Source organism: Cupressus sempervirens, chromosome 7, assembly GCF_028749045.1.
Source record: "Cupressus sempervirens isolate cs-2001-9-10 chromosome 7, ASM2874904v1, whole genome shotgun sequence".
NCBI classification, from domain to species: domain Eukaryota; kingdom Viridiplantae; phylum Streptophyta; class Pinopsida; order Cupressales; family Cupressaceae; genus Cupressus; species Cupressus sempervirens.
The window spans coordinates 452,497,571-452,523,748 of NC_143124.1; the positions used below are offsets into that span (position 1 = coordinate 452,497,571).

The window sequence follows — 26,178 nt, forward strand, 5'->3', positions numbered from 1 at the left end:
ATGCAGGCTTGCGCCATGTGGCAATGGGGCTCGGGCCAGGGGCGAGGTAGGCAGGTGATGTGGTGAATATGCAGCCAATCAGGGACTGCCACGTAGTAGTCGGGTGGCGCCTAGTGGGCCAAATAATAAACAAAGGGAAATTTTTGAAATGCAAAAATAATTATTTTATTTTAAATTATTTTTCAAAACAGAGATTCACGTTCAGTTTTTTGTTTAATCAAAAAGGGGGTCTTTGTTTCTAAGGTTTTAACTTTAGAGTTTTTTTTTCAAATTTTTCAAAATTTAAAAAAAAAAGGGCAAAGATGTGCAGAGCCATAGTTATAACAAAGGAGTCATTTTCAAAATGAGATTCTGGGCGTTTCTGAGAGGTTAGATATGAACTCCAATATACCATTGGAATCAAGAGAGCCTAAATTTTCCAAATATGGGGTCAAATTTTGCACAACATTGCAGTGGTTCAAGTTATAAGTAGTTTTATAGTTTTTGGGGGTTTTCTCAGTACAATGAGTAGATCTGATCATGAGTCATCAAAGGTGGTTATAGAGCAGATCTCAATACTTGGTGAAGTTTGGATATGGAGAAAACAGACTCTAAAAGGTTCATTTGCTTTTAGAAATTACCTTGTAACTGGTTTTTTCAATTTTTACCGTGTTTTCACTTTAGGAGCAGAAATCAGTTACAACGGGAATCAAATATCTCATATTTTTGAAGCCTTTGAGAGGTGTAATTATAAAGATTTGATTTACCAGTTAGGAGAGAAGATCAGAAAGAGGTTTTAACCTGTTGAAAGGGTTTTCCTAGTGGACAGCTATCAATTTTTCAGACCAGATCTAAGAATTGCCCTCTCCTTACTTATTCCCTCTCTTTCTCTGAAAAAAGGTTGTTGGTGGGTTTTCTATTTTCCAGTTCTTAGAGCTCTCCTTAGGCTGTGAAAGCCACACACCCAGCATATCTTGTATGAATAGCATATGAATTTCATAGATAGTTTTGATACAGTAGTGTGATCTTGTATCTTGTTTTATGCATTCCTAATGTACTTATTTCAAGGAGATAAATACAATGTGCAGAAGGTTTTGAATTTCAATATAATTTTGTCTCCTTTCTTGTTGAATTTGTAATTTTATATGTTCAAGAACAAAGATCTTGAACCTATTTGCAATTGCCCAGTTGTATGTTTGAGGTTTTCTTGCCTTTGACTCAAGGAGTCATATAATTGCTTGTGGTTTTAGACAAGGTTGCAGATTCATTGAGAAGGATGCGTGGAAGTATGGGGTTATATTGGATATTGTTGTCTGATTCATAAGGTGAACAAACCAAACATGAAGGTTTCTACATATGCCATATGTTGAGTGATGTTCAAGGATGCATAATTCTGGAGTATAGGATTGCCCTAATGGATAAGGCACTGGTCATTTGTAGGATCATTAAGTTTTTGCTGCATATTGGACATGTTGTCTTTTCTCAATATAAATCAATCATTTTCCCTTCATGTTGAAGTGGACATAAAAGTTTAAACCCTCACTCAGTTTATGAATAATATAGGTTTGCACCTAGCGATTGTAGAATCTATGTTGTTTCATAAGCCATTAGGAGATATTAAGGGTTTTATCTACTTCATATTAGATTCAGTGTATGCTTAGATAACTGGTACCATATAAGGAATCTATAGGTCTACCCACCTAGGTTTTGCAGAGCCTAAAGTGCAGAAGGAGTATAGCCTTATAGTTGGCCTAGTGTTTGAATGGGCATGTTGAAAATGGGAGTTAGCTGCCCCTAGATGTGTTTTGTTCTCATTAGGGTAATTGGAAATGGGTAACATTTTCAAACACCAACACATGCATCATAAGATTCTTTATTATGTTAATGGCACTTGTGTTATCACAATAGAGTATCATAGATTCTATTATCTCTTCCTTCATACCTTTCAGTAGGTGTTTGATCCATACAATATTGGTGCAGTTAATAGTAGCAACAACATACTCAACTTCTGCTATGGACTATGAGGTGCAACATTACTTTTTGCTAGTCCAAGTGTCTAATCTTCTACCTAAGAAAAGTGCTTGTCCACTGGTACTTTTTCTATCATCTATATTACCTTCCCAATCTACATTAGTGTAGGTATTCAACTCAAACTTTTCACTCCTCTTGTAGTATAAGCCAAAGTCATCTATTCCCTTTAGGTACCTAATTATTCCTTTTACTACCATAAGATGATTTTCTCTTGAGTTTGCAAAAAATCTTGCCACTATTCCAATAGATAATGCAATGTTTGGTCTACTATGCATAACATACTACAAATTTCCAATCATTGATATATACATTATCTGATTTACTTTAGCTAATTCATCATTCTTGGATAACTTATGTCCTATTACCATTGGTGTACTGACTAGTTTTGAATCCTTTAAGCCAAATTTCTTGAGTATCTCCTTGATATATTTTGATTAGGTCACAAATATGCCATATTTTAGTTGATGTACTTGCAATCCAACAAAGAATTTGATTTCCCCAAACATTAACATCTCAAACTCATGTTTCATCTGATCATAAAAATCTTTGCATAGTGCATCTTTTCCTTCAAATATTATATCATCAACAAAGATTTTAGATATCAAAATGTCTTTACTTTTTTCTTCCTTGATATATAGTTTTGTGTTGTCATCTATTCTCTCAAATCCTATCTTCACAAGATATGTGTGAAGTCTCTCATACCATGCTCTAGGCACTTGTTTCAAACCATAGAGTTCTTTATATAGTTTGAAAACCATATCCTTATTGTTTTCATCAACAAATCCCTCTAGTTGTTATATGTAGACTTCCTCTTCCAGTATATCATTTAGAAAAGTAGACTTTACATCCATTTGGTAGACTTCAAAACCTTTGTAAGTAGCATATGCAAGTAGAGTTCTTACTCCTTCTATCTTTGTAATAGGGGAAAATTTTTCCCCATAGTCTACTCCTTCTTGTTGTGCATAACCTTTACAAACTAGGCTGGCCTTATTTATTGTGATCTCACATTTCTCATCTAGCTTGTTTCTAAATACCCACTTGGTACCAATCACATTCTTATCAGCTGGTCTTGGAACTAAGGTCTAAGTTTTTTTCTTTTCTATCTAATCCATCTCCTCTTTCATAGCTTTACACCAATTATCATCCTTTAGTGCATCTTTCATTATTTTGGGTTCAATCTTGCTTAGTAGACATGATTTATTTCTTAGTCTATTCCTTGTCATAGGTCTGGTTTCCTTGTCACCAATGATTTTTTTTGCAAGGTGATATCTTCTCACATACTTGTATAGCCTTGGTTTTGTCCTTGTTTCCATGTTTGGTCTTTTGCTTTCAAACCCATTATGCACATCTCTTTTAGGTAGCTTAGCATCTCTTTCATGTGTACTAATTTCAAAATTAGAATGTGCATTTTCTTCATTCTGCAACTCAGCTTCTGAATGCAACTCAACATTCACTGGATGTGCCTTAGCTGATACTAAAACTTGTTGTTGATTCCCAACTTGATTAGTAGCTTCTTCTTTAGTAAGCATTCCTTCATAGAAGTATACAAAGGATATGTACTCTTCTAATTTCTTGGATTCATTAACTTGAACTTCTGTATGCTCATCAATGTTTACATTTGCACTCTCCAAAATTTTGTTAGTGTTAGTATTTAAGCACTTATATGCTTTACTTCTAGTGGAGTATCCAAGGAATATGTCTTCATTAATTTGTGTATCAAACTTGCCATTTCTAGAATTTTTAAGAATATAGCATTTACAACCAAACACTTTGAAATGTTTTTCATTGAGTGGGTGATCATACCATAATTCAAAAGGTATTGCATTTGTACCTTTCTTGATTTGTACTCGATTCAAGGTGTAGATAGTTGTACTTATAGCTTCTCTCTAGTACCTTAGAGAAACATTCTTCTCCATCATTAATATTTTTGCGCAATCTATCACTGATCTATTCCTCCTTTCTACATGTGGGAGTTCTGGGTGTTGATGTTTGTCTCTTAATTCCTTTATTATTACAAAATGTCTCAAATTCTTTTGATGTGAACTCTTCTCCTTTTTTTGATCTTAGGCACTTCAAATTCTTCCCTATTTACTTTTCAACCCTAGCTAAATACTACTTAAACAATTGAAATGCATCAAATTTTTTCTTTACGAACATGCCAGTCATCAACCTAGAATAGTCATCCACAAATAGCATTATATATCTATCTCTTTTGTAGCTTTGCACTTCTATTGGGCCACATAAATTAGTATGGACTAACTCTAGTAATTCTTTGGAAGTATAGCTTTTTCTTTTGAAATTTGACTTGGTCATCTTTCCTAGTTGACATTGTTTGCACATTGTATTGTCAGGCATCTTCAGTTTTGGTAAACCTTTAACTTTCTTTATTTTGCTAATGCTAATTAGGTTATCAAATTTTACATGACATAGCCTTTTATGCCATAGCCATGCATTATCAAATCTTACAATAGGACATGCAACATCCTCCATATCTAGGTAAAATAGATTACTCCTAGTTTGGTCTCCTTTTCCTATCATATTTCTATTAGTGTCATAGATTTTGGTAGTTTTGTTTTCAAATTCTACTTTGCATCCTACATTGCTTAACTATGACACACTTAGTAGATTTTAGTTCAAGCCTTTAACATAATATGTATTATCACATAAAAATTTCCCTGTAAGCTTAGTGGAACCTTTTCTTTTGAATAGACATGGAGCATCATTTCCAAATCTAACACTATTTCTATCATACTAACTAAAGGTAAAAAACTTACTTTTATCTCCTATCATGTGATGTGAGCATCCACTATCTATGATCTAGCTATCATTCTTCTTCACACAGTTTACCAGTTTTGTTGCCTCATCTTCATCTAACTTATCCTTCATGGCTTCATAGACTACCTCATCATCATTTTCATTAGATTCCTCTTCTTCAACAATGTAGCACTTTTTGCCTTTGTCTTTATAATCTCTACTATCATCTTCTCTTTTGTTCTTGTGCTTGTTGCCTTCTCTGTAGTTCTTTTTTTGTGTGCACCTTGTAGCAATATGTCCTACTTCATTACAATCAAGACAAATGATAGGCAACTTACCTTTGAATTTACCTCTGTCTCTATGAAATCTCCTATCAACAATGCTTCCAATTGTTCCACTACTTACTTTATTCTAGAGGCATATTGAGCAATGTTCTCACCTTCCTCCATTCTCATGTCATCAAAATTTTCTCTGAGGCTTTCTCTTTTTTCTCTTTGGACATTCTAATCTCCTCCATAAATACCTGACAAGGCTTTCCACATCTTGAATGGAAAGTTACATCCCTTGATGTCATCAAATTTAGCATAGTTGAGGGAAGAGGCAATGTCCAACATTTCCTGATTGTTCTCCTCCTTTTTCTTCATATCTTCTATAGTAGGAACACCTATTGGATCAACATGTTCTACTTCAATTGAGGTTTGTGCATGATCACCTACTGATCTAAGGTGTAGCTTCATTAAAATTTTGCATACAATGAAGTTATCTCTATTGAGCTTGGAAACTTCCCTCTTGGACATCTTGATCTTCCTACTTTTAATACCTTTAAAACAAATCAGTAGATGGCTCTTATACCAATTGTTAGAAATGCTTTAGAATAATTGAGAAGGAGGTGGGGTTGGGTTGGGGGTGAATCAGTTATTAAAGGTCCAAATTTCCTAATAAAACTTTTCACTAAGTATAGCAAGCCCATCTATACTAACCATGCATCCAATATTAACATTCTTCTTAGCAAGTTACTGATAAATCAACATGCAGGAATAAAATATGAAATATCAACACATAACATAGTGATTTACGTGGAAACCTAATTTTGGAAAAACCACTAGTAACATGCTACTCCTTTCTCACTCTTCTGAAGTGATGCCCTATGAAAGGCTTGCCCTATTAAAGGCTACAAAACACACTATTAAATGTGACCTTGTTAAAGGACTTCAACCACCCTATTAGAAGTGGGCCTAGTTAAAGGACCTTAGAACATTCAGTTGGAATGTCACCCTGTTAAAAGATTTTTAAAATGGTTGTTAAACCAACCTAAGTCCATAGGATTTTACCCTAACTAATACAATTGCTAGAGAGTAACAATAAGGGCTTTTAATCTGATACAACTCACAACATAACTTGCAGATTTTAGATCTCAATTTAGCTCACGAAATTTCCTGGCTTTCAGTCTTTGTAGCTCTAACAACTTGTCCTCCTTTCAAGCTTTGTCTTCTTGATTCTTTATTCTCCTTGTGAGTCACCTATCGAAGAAAAGTCTTTGTACTATAATCTTTCCTCTTGATGCCTTCTTCTTGAACCCATACACTCTCTCCAACTAACAAATTTGCTTTGTGACTAGTAGCTCCTTAAATAGAAGTTTGAAATACTTTTTCTGCTCCAATATTCCTACTCTTGTTTGGGGTACAAATGGATTAGGTAAGATACAATTTATCTACCCCTTATCTTATTTTCTTCTAGAAACTTCATGTAGAATCCACTTGTATTTGTCTAAACATGGTTTACCTAAAATTCTGTAACACCAGCTCATCATTCTTATCTTCCATCTAGTTCACAAACTTCAATGTAACAAACTTGTTGGCTCAAATTTGGAAAATCTTTGACTTTTCAAATAATGTAGTAGCTCAACACTATTGACTCTCCAATGCTTGGCACATACTATGTTACTTGACACCAACTATGTTTTAGTGATGCTCAGTACCTACTATGGATTCACTTAGCATCAACTAAGTTTTACTTATGCTCGACACCTATTACATTTTATGTAGCTCGACACCTAAACTTTCTCAACACCTTTTGTTTCACTCAGCACACACTAGATTTTGCATTTTCTCAACACTAACTGATAATCTACTTGGCATGAACTAGCTTGCTCAGCAACTACTAATGAATTTGGTCAGGCTTTGTAGATAACTTTGTTACAACTTATTCTTGTAGAGTTTCTAAGTGTAGCCAACCTCTATATCTTCAAGTGTATTATCAATACATCTTGTTGATTAAGTCGTCTTCATCAATCAACTAAGTGATAGTACTTGGAACTTATAAGAAATTGTCAATCTAGAAAATAGCAAGTTTGACATCAATGACAAAACAATGATTGAAAATATTCTTTATCAATAATCTCCCTCTTTGCAACAATCTCCCTTCTTCAATAATGATCTTTTCAATCAAATCTTCAATAGGTACCTTTCTCTTAATTTATTTTTTACTATAGAATTCATTCAACTCATTGGAAATGAATTCACCACCTCTATCTGATCTCAAGCATTTTATCTTCTCTCTAGTTTCTTTCTCTACTCTTGCTAGATACCACTTAAATTTTTTAAAAGCTTCATATTTCTCTTTTAGATATATTACAATCATCATTCTAGAATAATAATCAGCAAAAAGAATGAAACACTTATCTCCACTGTAATTCTCTATTCCAATGGGTTCACATAATTATGTATGAACAAGCTCCAATACTTCTTCAAAATGATAGTTCATTCTTTTAAAACTAGTTTTTCTCATTTTACTAATTTGACCATTTTTGCATAGACCAATATCAGGCTTCCTCCAGCTAGGAATACCTCCTACTCTTCTATTTTTTCTTATCTTGGCTATATTATCAATGTTTACATGGCATAATCTTTTGTGACTTAACCATCTTTCTTTTGCTTGAGCAATAAAATATGAACTTTCACTAAGATCTAGATATAATAGATTACCTTTTGTTTGTTTGTCAAGTCCAAACAGATTTCCTTTTCCATCCAGTAGTTTGGCCTTACCATTCATGAATTCTACCTTGAACCCAATGTTATTCAACTCTGTCACACTCTATAGATTATGCTTTAGTTCTTCAACCCAATAAGCATTGTCACATCTAAGTCCATTGGTTAATGAGATGCATGCTTTTCCCTTTATGCAACAAGGTTCATTGTTTTCAAATCTCACGCTATCACCATCATAATGTTCCATGTGTTCAAATTTTGTTTTATCTCCAATAATATGATGTGAGTAGCCACTATTTGATAATCCATGTATCATTTTTGCTAACATGAGAGATAAGTTTCATTTTATCTCTTTCATCATTAGATTCATCTTTTACAACAATATATACCATTTCATCTTCACTATTACCAAAATCATTAGCCATAAAACAAGATTTCTCACCTTTGTCCTTGTAGCCCTTGTAGTTTTTGAATTCCTTCTTGCATTTAAATTTATTTCTTTTCTTTTCATCTATGTCTTCTCTATTTGGGCATCTTGTAGCAATCTGACCAATTTCATCACAAGAAGAATAGATTAGAGGAATCTTGCCTTTGTACTTTCCTCTGCCTTTGGAATATTTCCTTGCAAGTAGAGCTTCAAAAATTTCAAGATCACTATCTAAAATTTATTCCTCTTCTTCACTTTCTAATTGAATGGCTTTTGATTTCTTACCCTTTTTCTTGAGTGAAAGCTTCTCTACTTGAAATGCAAACACAATACCTTTGGAACTAGGGACATAGTTATCATATTATCCAACTTAAAAGCCATCAATCTTCCAACTAGAGCATCTAAATTTATATTTCTATTTGGATCACATCTCATTTCTTGAGTAGTAGACACTCTAATTGCATAGATAGGAAGAAGGGTTTGGAGTACGTTTCTTATAATTATTTTCTCATAAATGTCTCTTCTAGATTCTTTGATTGCACTTACACTTCTTTTAATTCATTCAACATATTTTCTAATGTTTTTATCTTCTCTCTTCTTCATCTAATCAAATTTTCCTACGAGACTTTTGCTTTAGCTCTTCTTACATTATCATCTCCTCCATAGATGATTTTTAGTTTGATCCACATATCATAAGATGTAATGCAACTTTTGACTTCATCAAATTCAACATAATTAAGAGCAAAATAAATGTCAACCATCATGAAGTTATGATTTTTCTTTTCAGCAATTTCTTCAATTGATAATGTTTTAGTAGGAGCCTTCTATTTACTATCAAGATATTTACAACCTAATTCATAGATAGTTTCCAAATGTAACCTCATAAGTCCTTGCCATGATGCAAAGTTGTCTCAGTTCGACTTGGGAATCTCTCTTCTATAAGACATCCTAATCTTTAGCTTTGGCCCTTCAAACCTTCTCTGCAAACACCGAATTCTCCTATACAAATTGTTGGAAATATAAGAGCGGTAACTAAGAGGTGAGGGGTGAATAAGTTACCATAAAAATAAATCGTTGATCCCTTAGAAATCAACACAAATAAAAACTAAACTCTATTGTAACTCGGTAAACACAAAGAAAAATGTTGTAACTGAGTAAACACTGAAATAGCTCAGTAAATTCTTAATATGAAAATATTAAAATTTTATCTATGATTGATCTCTTACTATAACTTAGTTATAAACACATAAAGAAATAACATGGACACAATTGACACCAATATTTAATGTAGAATCTCAAATTAGGAAAAACCACCAATTGCAACTAGTGACTAATTTTCACTCTTCTCAAGTGAGCCCTATTAGGATCCAGCCCTATTAAATATTACAAAATACACTGTTAGGTGTGACCGTATTAGAGGATTTAATCACCTTGTTATGAGCGGCCTTGTTAGAGGTCTTTAGACAATTTAATAGATGCCACCTTGTTAGAGGCTTTGTAAATTTTTGTTAAGAAAACTATGTTAAGAGATTTAGATCACTACTACAATGGTTAGAGAGTAACAATGAGATGAGCTAATTTCTTATGCAACTGGATTGCTAATTATAGATCTCAATTCTAGCTTATATACATGATCCTTCCTAATAAAATGTATCTTTACATCTCAAAAAGGATATTCTTCTTATCCTTCTAATTTGCTTGCTCTAAATATTATCAAATTTTCAATTATGTTCCAAACAATCAATCCTTAACTTGACCTTATACTTATATCTTAGACATTTTCAAGTCGGCTTGAATATAACTTCGAATAATTAATATTCATCTCCTCAGTCGGCTAGAACCAAAAAAATATTTAATTGAACTCAATATGCCAAAATAATAAAACCCTTCATTACCTTATCCTACTCAATAGACACTAACTCATAAATGATTTTCCTATGTTAACCAAGTGAACTCGGTTAACACTACATTTTCACAAAGTTCCTTTGGTAATCAAGTGAGATTAGTTAACATTGGTTCTATCCAACATTTACTCTATTAGATGAGTGAGCTCAGTTAACACTCAAGTTCTGCAAACTTTCCTTTGTTGCCCAAGTGAACTCGGTAGAGACTATCTTTTGAACTAGCCAAACTTTAGAATGCTTGACAGACACAGAAAACTATCCTCAATGCTTAAGTGAGCTCAACATGCACTAACTGGGAATGATATGACATTTTGTGTAACATCAAATACAATACACAATTAATTAATTGTTTCCAACAATATTATCTCTATTAGAATATATAATCCACTAATATAATTGGGGGAGCTGAATTAGTTATACAACTATCATCAAAAAAATTAACCTTAAATAAACCTAACCATGTGAGTAATATAAACTAAAACCACAACAAGATACTCTTACACAATTAACACTAGATCTATAAACTAGAGAAATCCTTCATCAGAGGGTAAACCCCAGTGGGGATGGTACCCACAAGAAGATGTACTAATACAAATATTCCTTGTTAGAGGATAGACCTTATTAGGAGTCTGTTGCAAAATTTAGTACATATGAGTCCTTGTTAGGAGACTTTGAATCCCTATTATCAGGTTCCAACCCTATTAGGATATGTGCCAAACCTATTAGGATTTGTGGAACACAACTCGATCGACTACCCAAACAACTTCAAGGCTAAGATCAAAGAACCCTTCATCCAAATGATCTTTGTATTATTCCTTGTAGAATAATATAACTAAAATGTACTTCCTTCCTTTGTCTTTGTCCTATCAACCAAACTTTTGCTCCTTTAGATCTTGTAACCAGATCTCATACTACACATCCAATAATCCCTTGGATCACTTTCATGCATTCAGTAAGCATTCTTCTCCTTGTCCCACTATGCACTAAAACTTTGTGTTCCACTTGATCCTCTATATCCAAGTCTCTTTACAAACAAGGAAAACAACTTTCCTTTATACCATATCTTTATAATAATTCCTTGAATTGGCCTTGAGGCTTTCCCAATAATTAAAATAAGATAATTAATTAATTCACAACACCGTTGGCTCATAGTCTATACAAAACTTCACATGTGTAAAACCATGTCTTGTGTACATGTTGGAATCATCATCTAACTATTCTCTATCACTTTTATCTGTGCATCACCTTCATTACATCTTGGCTAAAATATATAATGACAACATCAGAAATTGCCAAATAGATGCTTTGTTTCTACATTGTTTCTAGTAAAACATGTGTAACTTTCATACAACATCAAATCAGACTTATTCCTTTAAATCATTCCACTAGGACAACCTCAAGAATATTTCCTCCACTATGTATCATCTAAAACTTTCTCAGCTTTTCCACATACTAAGATTATTGACTACTATCTTTCTAGTCTTAACATAATCTCTACTTTGTTTACACCAATGAAAAATACAATCATGCATGCAACATATCAATACTCTTCAATGCTTAGGATACTCCCCCAATGTAGTATCATCAACATTTATACTAACAATCTCCCCCTTTGGCATCAATGGCAACATAGATGAAAACCATCTAGGTTCCAAGAATACCAAATTGTACTTTGTTGTTTTCATCTTCTCAAATCCTCTTCATCAATCTAAAATCTTCTAGAATACTGTACTATTTTTCTTCTTCTTTTAGGATTGGAAAAAATTGTTCACAAAAAATAACTTCCAATATTTTTTTGCTTCATCTTTGCACTTGTACTTCCTTTTGTGCAACTTGTACTTTTGAAATGTCCCTTTACTATCTTTTTTATGATATTTCCAGCCTCAAATCAGAACTTTAAAATTAAACAACCAATATTACAAAGATCTGCCAATTTCCCAATAAAACCCAAATCGGGTATGTCCAAATTAGTGCCAAAAACTTCACAACTTCACAAATTATTAATAAATCTGAAAATGGACATTTTTACAGAAATTTCAGCAGCATAACAACCTACAAAATGACATTTCCATATTTTTATAGCCTTTACACAACAACTCACAAATGTAGGGCAAAACTATGCTCAATCGGGCTCCCGAAATTAACACAAAAAAATGCCCAGAAACACCACAAAACACTCATAAACTATCTCAGAAGTTTAATCACGACCCAATACATGTATTCAGCCCTATTTTAACATCATAAAGTTTGAAATACAGCAGCAAACCAAACTGATATGAAACACCCAACTGAAAACCCAAACTCAAACCAAAAACAACCCCGAAAACACCCAAATCGGCACTATTCAACACAAAGGAAAACTCTGTATGAGCATGCAGATTGGAATGGCTTAAAACTCCCATCCTTAGCCTTCTTGGAAACCTGCAAACTCCCATTCTTGGGTCTCCTTCTCCACAGGTTTGGCAGCCTCTGAAGAACAACAAGAAAATTAGCAAGAATCAAGATGTAGAATGAGCCCAAAATGCCTCCAAACCCATTTTAAAGAGGGCATAACCCTAACTCACGTCCAAGAGGGGTTAATAAAATATAATTTAATAATAATTTTTATTTATTAGTCCATTGGTTTCCAAAGATTAGCCCCTTTTTCCGAAATTTCACCTTTTTGGAGCCTGCCTGCCTTAACAAAGTTTTTTTTTTTTTTAATTATTTGAATAGGGGACATGAAAACTTCCTTGTGTGCATTTATATTTCTAATAGTGCACTTATAGGAATCTTTCTAAATCTCCCTAAAGAGATAACTCTCCCTCATTGCCATCTCAATAGGTGCTTCTCTTCTCACTGCTTATGTACATTCTTGTAATATGTTTTTCATGTACATTCTCTCCCCCATTGACATCAACGTCAAAGCTATCGATCATAATACCAATTTTTACATATCAATTGCTAATTAGCTGCTCAATCATCAACAAGCTCAAGTGTCCAAAGACATTGTTCAATACCAATTACCAATTACCAAGAGTCCTTCACGACTTAGTACATATCAAATATTCCCCCATTTAGGAAGCATTAGCATTCAGTTTAGTCTAACCATAGTTCTCTATACCACTAGACTGATGCACTCCTTGCATCAACAACTCTAAAGTAGGTGGGGGCATAACCCCTAGCATAACTCTTAGGTACTCAAAAGTGTTTGTAGGAAATGACTTCATAACGATATCTACAATCTAATCTGTAGCTCTTACATATATTGAACTTATTTCTTTCTATGCTAGCTTTTCTCTTAAAACATGATACTTTATGGATATATGCTTCAACTTAGAAGGCAATACCAAATTCTTATACATATTTACTATACTTTTTATCATAGTAAATGATAACGAGTTCTATGAACTCAATCCCAATATCTTTCAACATTTGTTTCATCCACATAACTTGATTACAGTTATTTACTATTGCAACATAATCTACCTTAGTTGTACTTTGAGATATATAGTCTTGTTTCTTTCCCAACCAAGAAACCAATCTTCCTTAAAGAAAGAATACTTCACCACTGGTGTTCTTTCTGTCATCAATATTGCCTATCCAATCTACATTAGTATATGTGTACAAGGTGAAATCACTTGATCTATCATACCAAATTCCATAATGAGATGTACATTTCAAATATTTGAATATCCTCTTTATTTCTTTATAATGATACTCTTTTGGATCAGCTTCAAATCTTGCCACCATCCCAACTGCATTATCTATATCTAGTTCGGTGTGAGTTAGATATTGCAATCCTCCAATCATAGATCTATACTTCTTGTGCTCAACTTTAAATATCTCATCTTTACTAGATAACTTGTGACCAATTATCATGGGTGTACCAACAAGCTTGTAATTCTCCAAACCAAATATTTTCAACAAATCTTTCAAATACTTAGTTTGTAAAATAAATATCCCATTTTTTTTCTACACAATCTTGCAATCCTAGGAAACACTTCATGTCTCCTATCATGCTCATTTCAAATTCATTTTTCATCTCTTCAACAAACTTGTCACTTTCTTCATCATTTTCTCCAAATATTATGTCATTCACAAATATTACAATGATAAGTAGGTCATAATCAATTTTCTTTAAATACAAATTACCTTCTATTCTACCTTTGATAAATCCAAACATTGATTAATACCTGTCCAACCTTATATACTAGGTTTTGGGTGCTTGCTTTAGACCATACAATGATTTCTTTAGTTTTCATACACAATATTTATGTTCTATCAAAGGGAATCCATTAGTTTTCTCAATGTAGACTTCTTCTTCAAGTTCTCCATTTACAAAAGCTGCCTTGACATCCATCTAATAAACTTTGAAATTCTTTCTTTCTGCATAAGCCAATAAAATCTTTACTACTTCCATTCTTTCCACGGGTGCATAGGTTTATCCATAATCTATGCCTTCCTACTATGATTAACCCTTGCAAAGAAGTCTAGCCTTATTTCCTACAACCTTCTCCTTTCTCATTCATCTTATTTCTAAATACCAATTTGGTTCCTATCACATTCTTGTCTTTAGGTGTAGGAACTAATTCCAATGTCTCATTCTCCACAATCTAATCTAGTTCTTCTTTCATAGCTGTCATCCAGTAATATTCCTTGCATGCTTCATTTGTTCTCTTATGTTCCACTTGAGAAATTTGGTATAATTCCTCATTCACTGTATTCCTTTTCATTACACCTTTATCTTTTTTCCCAATTATTTTCTCTAGAGGGTGATTCTTTGTCATATTTCTACTAGAAGTAGGAGTTGACATCTCAACTCTTATCCCTTCTCTAGGTTCAAATCTCTGATGTAATATATGCTCAATAGATACATCATTCTACAAGTCATTTTTAGTCTCAAAAAGAACTTCAACATTCTATTGAATAATTCTAGAATTATCCTCTTCTTCATTAGAATTATAATCTACCATCTTCTCTTTAGTACCAAACTTTTTGTTAATCCTTACATTTTCATACTCAACTATTGTCTTAGTTTCATAGTTGAAACATCTATATGCTTTGCTTTTTGATGAGTAACCTAGAAACATACCTTCATCACTTCTAGGATCAAACTTACCAATATCATCATCTCTCTTTATTTAACACTTACTTCCAAAAAAATTTAAATAATTGACTGACGGTGATTGACCAAACCATAACTCATAAGGTGTCTTACTCATACATTTTCTGATCTTATCTCTATTTAAAGTATATGCTACAATTTTAACTACTTCTCTCCAAAATTTCTTTGAGACATAATTCTGGAAAAATATTACTCTTGCTACTTCTTCTACTGACTTGTTCCTTCCTTCAACAATCCCATTTTGTTTAGGTGTTCTAGGTGAAGATAATTGTCTCTTGATTCAATTCTCTTCACAAAACATGTTGAACTCTCTAGAAGTAAACTCTCCTCCTCTATCTGATCTTAAACACTTAATGATAACCCTAGATTCATTTTCAATTTTATTCTTGAATATCTTAAATTTCTCAAAAGCTTCAAAATTTTCTTTAAGAAATGCTACCCACAGCATCCTAGTGAAATCATCAACAAAAATCATAAATTACCTTTTACCAAAGAATCCTCTAGTTCTTGTAGGACCACTCAGATCTATTTGAACAATCTCTAATTGCTCTGTAGTAGAGAACACCTTTTTGGAAAAAGACTATTTCTTCCGCTTAGCCAAAATACATTCCTTGCAAACAACATTAGTAGGCTTAATAATCCTAGGTACATCTCTCACTACAAATGTACTACCAACCTTTACAATATTATCAAAGTTTATATGATAAAACCTTCTATGCCATAACTAATTGTTATCAACCTTTGCAATCAAACATGTTATTTTAGTAGGATTCAACTTAAATAAATTACCTCTAGATGTGATTCCAGTACTAATTAGCTTACCATCTTTTCCTTTGACAATGCAAGTCTTCTCTACAAACTGCAATTAATATCCCTTGTCTTCGAACTATCCAACACTTAAAAAATTATGTTTCAAACCATCAACAAAGTAAACATCATCAATGTGAGTTTTACCATTGAGAGTAATAGATCCAATCCCTATACTATGATAGGCTTCAGTGTTACCAACTCTAACAATAACTCCATCATGATTTCTAAACTTAACAAAAAAAATTATATCACTAGTCATGTGATGTGAACATCCACTATCAATTATCCAATCTGATTTCTTCTCAACTTGGGTAACTAGAGCTCCCTCTTCATTAATTTCTCTATCAAGGTTATCTTCCTTAATAGCCACAAATCTATATTCATCATCACTTTCACTTTGATTTTTTTCATTAGATTCTTTGCCCTCATTAGCATATAAACAATATCTATCCTTATCTCTTTTGGGCTTGAATTTTCCTCTAAATTTTTTCTCTCTTTTAGAAAATTTAGATGCAAAATGACCATATTCATCACAAGTCCAACACTTAAAGATATTCTTACCATCTTTTTATCTTCTTACCAGAAGGGCTATTCCTTCTCCAATCTTCTTTTCTTCTTTAGATCTTCTACTACCTGTGAAGTCTCCTCTTGTGCTTGTACTTCTTAATAGATTAGGTCAACTATGAATAGTACTGAAAGCTATCTCAACTTTTGCTAATTGCCCAGCCTATCTCATTTTTGCTTCTACAAATTCTAATCTTCCAAGAAAAGTTTCCTTTGTGAATTATTTGGTGTAGGACATTACTAGTTGAATCATCTAAGTTTTTTGCTTAAATGGTGGTGATAGACTTTTCAAGATCTTCCATATAACCTCATCATCATGTTTAGTTACATCGAGAGATTGAATACCTGCAACAATTCCTAATAGTCTTCCTACATAATTTCTATTGGATTCATCTTCCATAGCATCTTGGAATTTGCAAATCCAACTTTTTAATTTCATTCTTTTTACATGATCATCACCTTCAAAAGCAACATCGAATGCTTTCCAAATTTCATGAGAAGTTTAAAATGTCTTTATCTAATTGTATTCATTCTTTAGAAGAGCAGATAGTAGGGCTTCTTTGACTCTCATGTCACACATGAACAAATCTCTTTCTCCCTCACTACATTCTTCTAACTTTTATTCTTCAATAATTTCCTTAGCTTTTGTCGAAAGACAATATCATGGACCCATGCATAGTAGACGAGTCTTCATTTTTTCCTTCCAACTATCATAGTTGGTCCCACTGAGTCGTGGACTATCTTTCCTGAACATATTCACCATTGATCTCCAAAATTTCTTGAGCCTTATCTTCAAGGATCAGATACTCTGATGCTAATTGTTAGAATATATAGTCCACTGAAATAACTTAAAAGGGAGGGGAGGGTGGGTGAGGTGAGGGGTGAATCAGTTATAAAAATATCATCATAAAAATTAACCTGAAACCATGACAAGATACTCATGCACAATTAACACCAGATATGTTAACTAGGGACACCCTTGATCAAAATGAAAACCCTAGTGAGGATGGTACCCACAAGATGATGTACTAATATAAATAGTCCTTGTTAGAGGGTAGACCCTATTAGGAGTCTATTACAACATTCAATACATATGAGTCCTTGTTGGGAGATTCCAACATTATTATGAGTTGTGCCAACCATATTAGGAGTTGTGGAAGATAGTTGGACCCACTACCCAAAAAACTTCAAGGTTAACATCAAAGAACACACTATCCAAATATTCTCAGTATTATTCCTTATAGAATAATAGAACTAAAATGTACTTCCTTCCTTCATATTTATCCTATCAACTAGAATTCTTCTCTTTCAAATCTTGTAACTAGATCTCATACTACGCACCTAATGATCCCTTAGATTGCTTACATGAGTTTAGTAAGAATTATGCTCCTTCCCAAGTTACACACTAATACTTCACATTCCACTTGATCCTCTAAATCTAGGTCTCTCTAGAAACAAGAGAAACAACTTTCCTTTATACCATATCTTCATAATAATTTCTTGAGGCTTTCCTAATTAATTAAAATAAGATAATTAATTAATTCACAACACTGTTGGCACATAGTCTATACAAAATGTCACATGTGTGTAACCATGTCTTGTGCACATGTTAACATTCTCACATGACTATTCTCTATTACTATTATCTATGCATCACCTTCATTACATCTTGGCTAAAAGATATAATGCAACCATTAGAAACTACCAAAAAGATGCTCTATTTTTGCACTACTTCTAGTAAAACAAGTGTAACATCCATACAACATCAAATCAGACCTAGTCCTTTAAACCACATCACTAGGATAACCTTAGGAACGTGTCCTCCACTATGCATCATATAAAACTTCCTCAAATTCTATGGATACTAGGATTACTAATTGTTATTCTTCTAGTCTTAACAAAATCATTTCTATGTTGACATCAATGACAAATACAATCATTAATGCAACATATCAATATTGTTCAATGCTTATGATACTCCACCAATGTATTATCATCAAAAATCATGCTAACAATATCAATGTAATATGAGAATATATATGCTTAGATGGTGTTCAACATTTTGATATTCCATTTGATATCATGAGTATTGGCCTCCAAATTATCAAAAGATGATATGCACCTAATACTATGAGTTATAGTTAGTAGAATATCAACATATGATATTCACCAATTACTTAATAAGGGTTGATATCACATCTTATATCATGAGTATTTCTGCCAAATTATCTACACATGACATTTACCAAGTTCTCAATGAGGTCGTGGATTGTAGAATATCAACATATGATATTCACCAAATACCTATTATATATCTATCCAAACAACTCATAGACCTTCAAGTGAATGGCATATAATATTTAGTTGTTGATTTTCAATAGATACATCAAATCTATATATAAAAAGTTAAATTATCATAAGATCATCACCTTCCCATAGCTTTTGAAAATACAAGTAGCAATAATTTAGAAGTCATCACTTCCTCATGATACATAGAGGGGGTAGGCCTACTAGAATTCTATACTGACACATATGGACTTTCATACTCCCTAAAGATTAATCCTCTATGTTCCTCATTCAATAATTATTGTGATGGTGCATTAAACTCTCTCTAAATCTGATATCAATGCTCTAAGTTCCTCATCAAATAATTCTTTTGATGGTGCATTAAACTCTCTCTAAGTCTAATATCAATTCTCTTTTTTCTTATGTATTGTTGATGAACAGATTTGTCTTTAAATAAAAGAGATAAATAAAAGATTCTATGCCCAAATCTCACAACACAAACACAATTTTCCAACATTTGAGGAATTTCCACTTCTTCAATTGCTATCTAAATTTTGGCAAGGTTCAGCTCCCTTATTAGATTTTCAATCACAAATGCCTTTCAAATAAGAATTACTTTTAACTCGAAAGTAATAAGGCATCCCATCTATATTCTTATATAGAGGGAATAATCTAAATAATCGCAATTAAATAAACAAAAATGCATATGTAGTAGGGAATGGACAATTTTTCTATTCAATCACATTTTAAAGAATAATCAAAATTGATGCATATTCACCATAAAAAGAAATATCTAGCATCAAAGGAATTTCAATAATTCAATATTGATTCAATACTAAATCAATAACGAGTACATTCAACCATTCCTTTTGAAAATGAACAACACTATTCATAAATGATACTAGAAAATTCATAAAGACTTACATAACTATAAAATTAAGAGAAAGTGGTCATAGCATGATAACCATCAAAAAAAACCAACCCTTAGAGCTATTGAGTTTCAAACTGAAATAGAAAGCTATTTGAGAGTCTCCCTAAAAACCTGATTCTCAAATAGTTAGAAGTAGTTATGAAAAGCCACATGAAAATGGGTATGTAGACCCAGAGTTTAACCTTTTAAAACCATAAACTAAAAAGTTTTGAAAGCAATTAAACATAAAACATTAATCATCCATCGATTAGTCAAGTAGTTACTCTTCTTCCTCACTTGCAACATCATCCTAACCACATGTGAGCTTCCACATTCTAAATGCATTCATGAATTTAGTCATGGTAGTAATTTTTGGGTTCTTGATGCTCTACAAATACTTCTTCCAGATATCTTTGTCCAGCTTCATTTTATTCACATTGTCGAAGTAATTTGTGAATCATAGAGTGAATATTCCTAACATCACTTCACTTTTAGCCACCTTGGAGAATTCAAATAATGTGCGATCAATTTTTTTTCTTACAAATTATATGCACTCCTAATGCTTTTTGACCATGATCTCTACATCAAAACCTACTTCTTTAAGAGGGCTAGGGAAAGTCGAGCTGATGGACTTAAAGTCCCTACCTATCTGTTCCTACAATGTCTTGAAATATTTTTCACATGATTGCATCCTTTAGATCACAAAAGTATAATTGGACACCCTCCATGCTATGTTTTTCTTTAGAACCTTAATCAGCCCTACATCTACATGTTGCAATGGGTTCACTTGGATAAATTTTTCTGGTGCAAAATATTCTACTTCCACTAATTAAGACACCATGGCTAATAGTTTCTCAACTTCTATTTTTCATGTCCTAGATTGAACATGAGATTCATCAAGTGAAATCCTTGCTAGAGAAACAATCTCATGAAAATTCTGCACGAGTTTAGTGACTTGGCTCATTACTAGGTTAATCCAACTGGACACTATAGATGTCGTCATTTTTCCTTTCTTTAAATCTTCTAACAACTACTAATTTTTAGGGGCATTAGAATCAAAGGCAATTTGTGATTGATTATCGAGAATTTATCTTTGTCCTTTTAGAATTTATATACTTAGCCATTGCATTATTTTTAGCTTTTAGCTTTTTCTTCTTAATTTCATCTTTTTGTGATTGTAGCACAATTTGGTTTGTAGATGCTTCTACCTAGTGCTCTTTTGTCTCACAGTTTATTACCCCTAATTCTATGTGTGTAATTTCAAAGTTTCTCAAGTCCAACTTGTTATCTCCCTCTTTTTCATTATAGGTGGTTACCTCGGTTATACTTCTCCTAGTTGCACTATCAAAGGTTATCCTAGTTTTTCTTTTGGTTCTTTGGGTGTGGGGGCCTTCTTGGTATATTTAGTCATAATGCCATCAACTAGGAAAGAAATCAAAACCAAACTCCTTTTTCTATACACTGAGACCACAAGCTAATGAGGAGTGATAGCATCTTGTTATGATTCAGTAGCTTTTTGTGGGGTAGCTACGATAAGCATCCTTAGAGGAGATGAACCCATACTCATTTGAACTCTCTAGCTATTATCAATGAGCTCTTTGCCTTGGCCTTTGTCCTAGTTGCCATCAACTTGAATAACTTAGTGAAGACTTACTAGTATTGACATTTTAGCCTTCTTTCTATAATGAGTTTTTTGCACAAGAGGGGGATTATGAATATTTTTCTTAGAAATCATTGATGACCTTCTATGACCTACAATTGTAAGATGAACATTAGAAATAGGATCAACCTAGTTATTAAAACACATGTGTCTTTTTTCATTTTAAACCAAAATTTTATCCTTTTAATCACATTTTTTGTTCTTTCAAGAATATTATTTTCCTCCTTAGAATCCCAATCTATATTTAGTAGTTCAATTTCTTGAGGAACTGGGATGTCTATCCCATCTTCTTCTATGTATGTAATATCTATACCCAATTTCAATTGAAAAAGGTGGATTTGGGAAATGGTGAATGTGGATAACCCCCTTCTCTTCACCTCTAATTCATATGTACAATCTTTCCAAAAATCATCCATAGTGGATATATGTATAGTATTTTCCTAAGTATCAAACAAGCTATAGATAATTCCTTTGCTATTAAAGTTTGGCCTAGCCTGATAGGAACCAAAACTAAATTTGACCAAGTCCAAACTTATACACTTTGCATCTTCCATGCTTTTGTATGTCAATTTTCTTAGCTTAAGTGGGAAAATGATATCATAGGCCTCTTCAACTAAGAATTTATTTATCACAAAGACTAATTTCCACGCTACTTCTACCAAGATCAGACAATCAAAGGAAAATCTGGGAAGACACATAGGTTCCTCATCAAAACCTCCTACTTTCAAATCAGTGAACCTTAGGAATTGGATGTATAAGATACCAAAAGATTCGATGAGTCTTTAAGACTCAAGTGATAATCTATGTTGCAAGGAGCTTTTCATATCAAGACACAAATTTCTAGAAAAAAATAGATCATGAACCCTTCTAAAGTCTTCCAAGACTTTATCTTTGTGTAACAGTAGAAAATAATTGTATATGGTGATATCCTTAGTCCAAGGTTCATGTGGGAAATGTTGCAAATCTTGAGTGGCAACTAACATGTACATTAAATAAGATGACATGGAAAAATCCTTTTTCAGATTTAAACCACCTTTCAACTTATCTATAAGAGAGTTAGCTATTAATTCTACCCATTCTATAAATTGTGAACCTTTTATCACAATTTGAATGTAGAAGTACATAGAATTTTCAAAAATAGAGACATCAAGAGAGGAACAAATTTTATGTAAAAGAACCATTATATATCTTAGACTTGAGTAGTCATTAGGCTTTTCTTAAAGGTTTTAGGTAACCTCAAACCACCTCTATAGAAAGATTTGGTCTAGCTTTTTACTATGACATTTCTATAATCACTTTCTTTCTCAAAAAATCTAGTCGTAGACAAGGCCAAGGTAAGGTCAGAAAATTGCTACTCTTCCAGGTGAAACAAGCTAGATATGGTCTTGCTATTGACATTCAACAAAAAAATGCCATCCTTCTTCAATATATTTCCTTTAGACACATTGTACATATGTATGCATTCTTGAATCAATTTTGGGAAAGGATAAGCTAGCAAGAAAGTGGAAGTAATGAGCAAGTTTGTGTCCAACACTTTAATAGAAAAAGGTTTGGCCAATCTTTCGCATAATCTTTCTGAAACACTTCCCAAATCAACCCCTAGCAAGTTTGTATCAGCTATCATGGATGACCTACATTGGAAACTACGAGTGTTCCCAAAAAGATGTATTGTAGAGTTCATGATTTAGGAGCTTTACTTTGAATTCAAAAGAAAGGAAATAGCCACAAATATGATTCACTCAAAAGGCAGGAGAAAAATAGCTAGAAAAAGGAAGGATTACCTAGAGAGTGATGACTATATGAACTATGGAAGAAGGCTTTTTTTCTCCATTTTTCCTATGACTACTATTTCAAGTAAGAAAAGAAACTTAATGTCTCTTTTAAATGGGAAAACTTTCTTTTAGATGCATCTTGAAAAAGAGGAAATGATCATTAATTGCATAGAGGATGGAAGTAATTTGGCATGCCATGAAGGAAAGATGATGGGGAAAAATAGGCACTGATATTAAACTGGGAGGAAAGTACTTCAAATAATTATCCCTCTTTACATGTGCCAAATCTTTATTTCTGAAGCTTTAAATCAAAGCTCCAACACAATCATTAATGACAATTTTACTTCAACCATTAATTTCTTGTGCTAACTTTTTAGGTCATCACATCACCTGCTACCAGGTCAATCATGACAAGACAACCATTTTTTGCGTGGCTTATATACCACATGTATACCTGACATGTTAAGTGGATCCACCAAGAGACATTGATTTGAGGAACAAATGAAACATTGAACTTGTGAACAAGTTCCTTTGGTACAAAGGTTTCAATGTAGCTTAGTGTTCTTTGAACTTAGTAAAGGGGTAAAGGGGTACAAAAGGTTCAAGGAGTATTTGGAAACTTACCTACTATACCAAGAAATGTTTCAAACCTTAATAAGTGGTGCTTTGGAATAAATCACTTTCAGTTAAGGTTGGTTAAAAAGGAGGACTTGGTCAACAATTTAGCTTGAGGGAAGGATATACCAAAAAAAAATTAGGTAGATATGAAAATTTTAGTACAACTTCTTATTCAGATATGACTCTTGAGAATACCAATGGTTCAAACAAAAAATGTTGAAATGAGAGTAAACCAAAAATAAAGAATAAAAATGACAACTCTAAAAAAGATGAACTAACTTGTATATTCTCCTATAATTTTAAGTTTCAACACTCCTTCCATCATATTTGGTTATCTTTTACCTCCATAGGTTTCTATGCTAAATTCTTCATATAAGCTCACATGTATGTTCATGCAAGTCATATGTTGAGGCTTGCAATCATGTTTGAATTTCCGTAAGAAAGATTCAAAGCAAATTTCATTCATTATATTTTCAATCACCTATAAGAAACTACTCAACAACAAAGGATGAAAATAATTAATCTTAAGAACTATATGAGATTAAATTTATTAAGGTATAATTTGGCATTAATATATTCCTTGGCAATCAAAAAGCCCACTTAGTGGTGGTGAAGATTATGAAGTAATACCAATATTGAGAGAAGGGGATATGACCTCTTGCAATATGGCCTATCACATTTCGAAAGATACATAAGATAAACCATCAATGTACATAGATAACTCTCACATAGAGCAAGAAAAAAGAATAGAAAATTAAAATTAAAATTCTAGCCATTGATTGAAGTAGGAAAACTTCTCAATCGTGATAGGATATGATGTTCGTAAGCTCTTCTTTAGGACATAGAATGAGAGACATATTTACAAGATAAAATAAGTGCACACAATTCTTTAACACATCTATGATAAAAATGGTGATGTGCCAATCAAGAATATGATAAGTTATTGAACAATGGCTTTGTGGAGCACCAGTGCCTTCCTTTGGTGGGCTTTAGGAGAGGTATTCTTTAGTGGGGAACAATGAATGGGTAGAAGAGCTAGTTGTAAATGCTACTCTTTTCTAAGAGTGTTGAACTTGTGTAGGACCAAAAGTCTAGAAATGCTTAAACAATGGATTGGAACTCATCTTTCAACATTTGGGCAAGTGGCGTTGGCTAGTTATCAATGAGAAGATAGCATGCAAAAATTGAACGCAGAATGAAAATGAGATTCAAAATGGAAATGCACTAACCAATCTCTTTTATTTTAAGACAAAACATAGAAGACATAATTTAATTTAATCCTACTTGAAATAATATATAGTGGTACCCAAATATATAGTAAAGTCCACAAGACTACAAATTAATGAAGTTGAATAACACATCTAGGTTAAAGGTGAAGTAATTGCATGCCACGATTAAAAGCACACACTGCTCTACATTTTCAACATACCAAAGACATTAATCGATGAAATTGAAGTGGTGTATATTCCTAAACTCATATCTAGTGCCACCTAACACTTTGGAAAACTAAAGCTAACATTCTTGGAGAAGCATAGATCCTAAGTTATGTGTAGGGTATCCAACTGAATTCAGGAGAAATTATCCCCCAAAAAACTTCTTCTCTATTGTTGACAAGATGAAGACCATGGAGTGCCAAATTAGAGATTGCTACAATAAGGAAATAAAATACAACCCTCTACTGGAAAATAGTGTGGAATGCTTCTTTTCTTCTTGAGTTCTTCTAAAACAACATCACCCTATTTCAACCTACAAATTGCAAAAAATGTCATATATTTTGCCCCCAATTTCATCCAATTTTCTAGCCAAAATGTGATAACAACACAATTCTTGAAATCATTAGAGATGTGATGAAATTGGAGAATTAGATCCCTATTTTTTTTACTAGTTCAAGTTCTCTAAATGGAGATAAATTTTGTGGAATTAGCCTAGGACAAAAGTGACTTTGTACTGAATGTAGTATTTGCTAACACATATCGACCTTTTGAGGTTTACAAAGAGGAGTCATATTCTATTGTTGTGTAATGCCCCGCCTGGAGATCCTTGGAAACAAGGATTCAAATCAAGCCAAGATATTTTTCTTTTACAAGTATGAATGCACAAGACAACATCATACAGGGATCACAAAGATCACAACGGAAGACTTCAATACAATCCCGACAACCAACGAATCTCTGAACGTCACTACCCAACTGACACACCCAAAAAAAAGCCAACAACCACCACAACAAGATGAGGGCACAAGAAATGACCACTCATCAACAAAACACCAAGCTGGTGTAAAATGCAGAATCCCGAAATTTAGCTAAGCCTGAAATCCTAGAATCCATAACTTATCTCCGAGAGGTCTGAAACCTATCTCAAATGATTTG

At 33.0% G+C, this 26,178-nt stretch overlaps 1 pseudogene; it reads left to right on the plus strand.

The window, feature by feature from the left end:
* Positions 1 to 25,831, plus strand: LOC149547513 (putative UPF0481 protein At3g02645; annotated as a pseudogene).
* Positions 25,832 to 26,178: the final 347 nt, after the last annotated feature.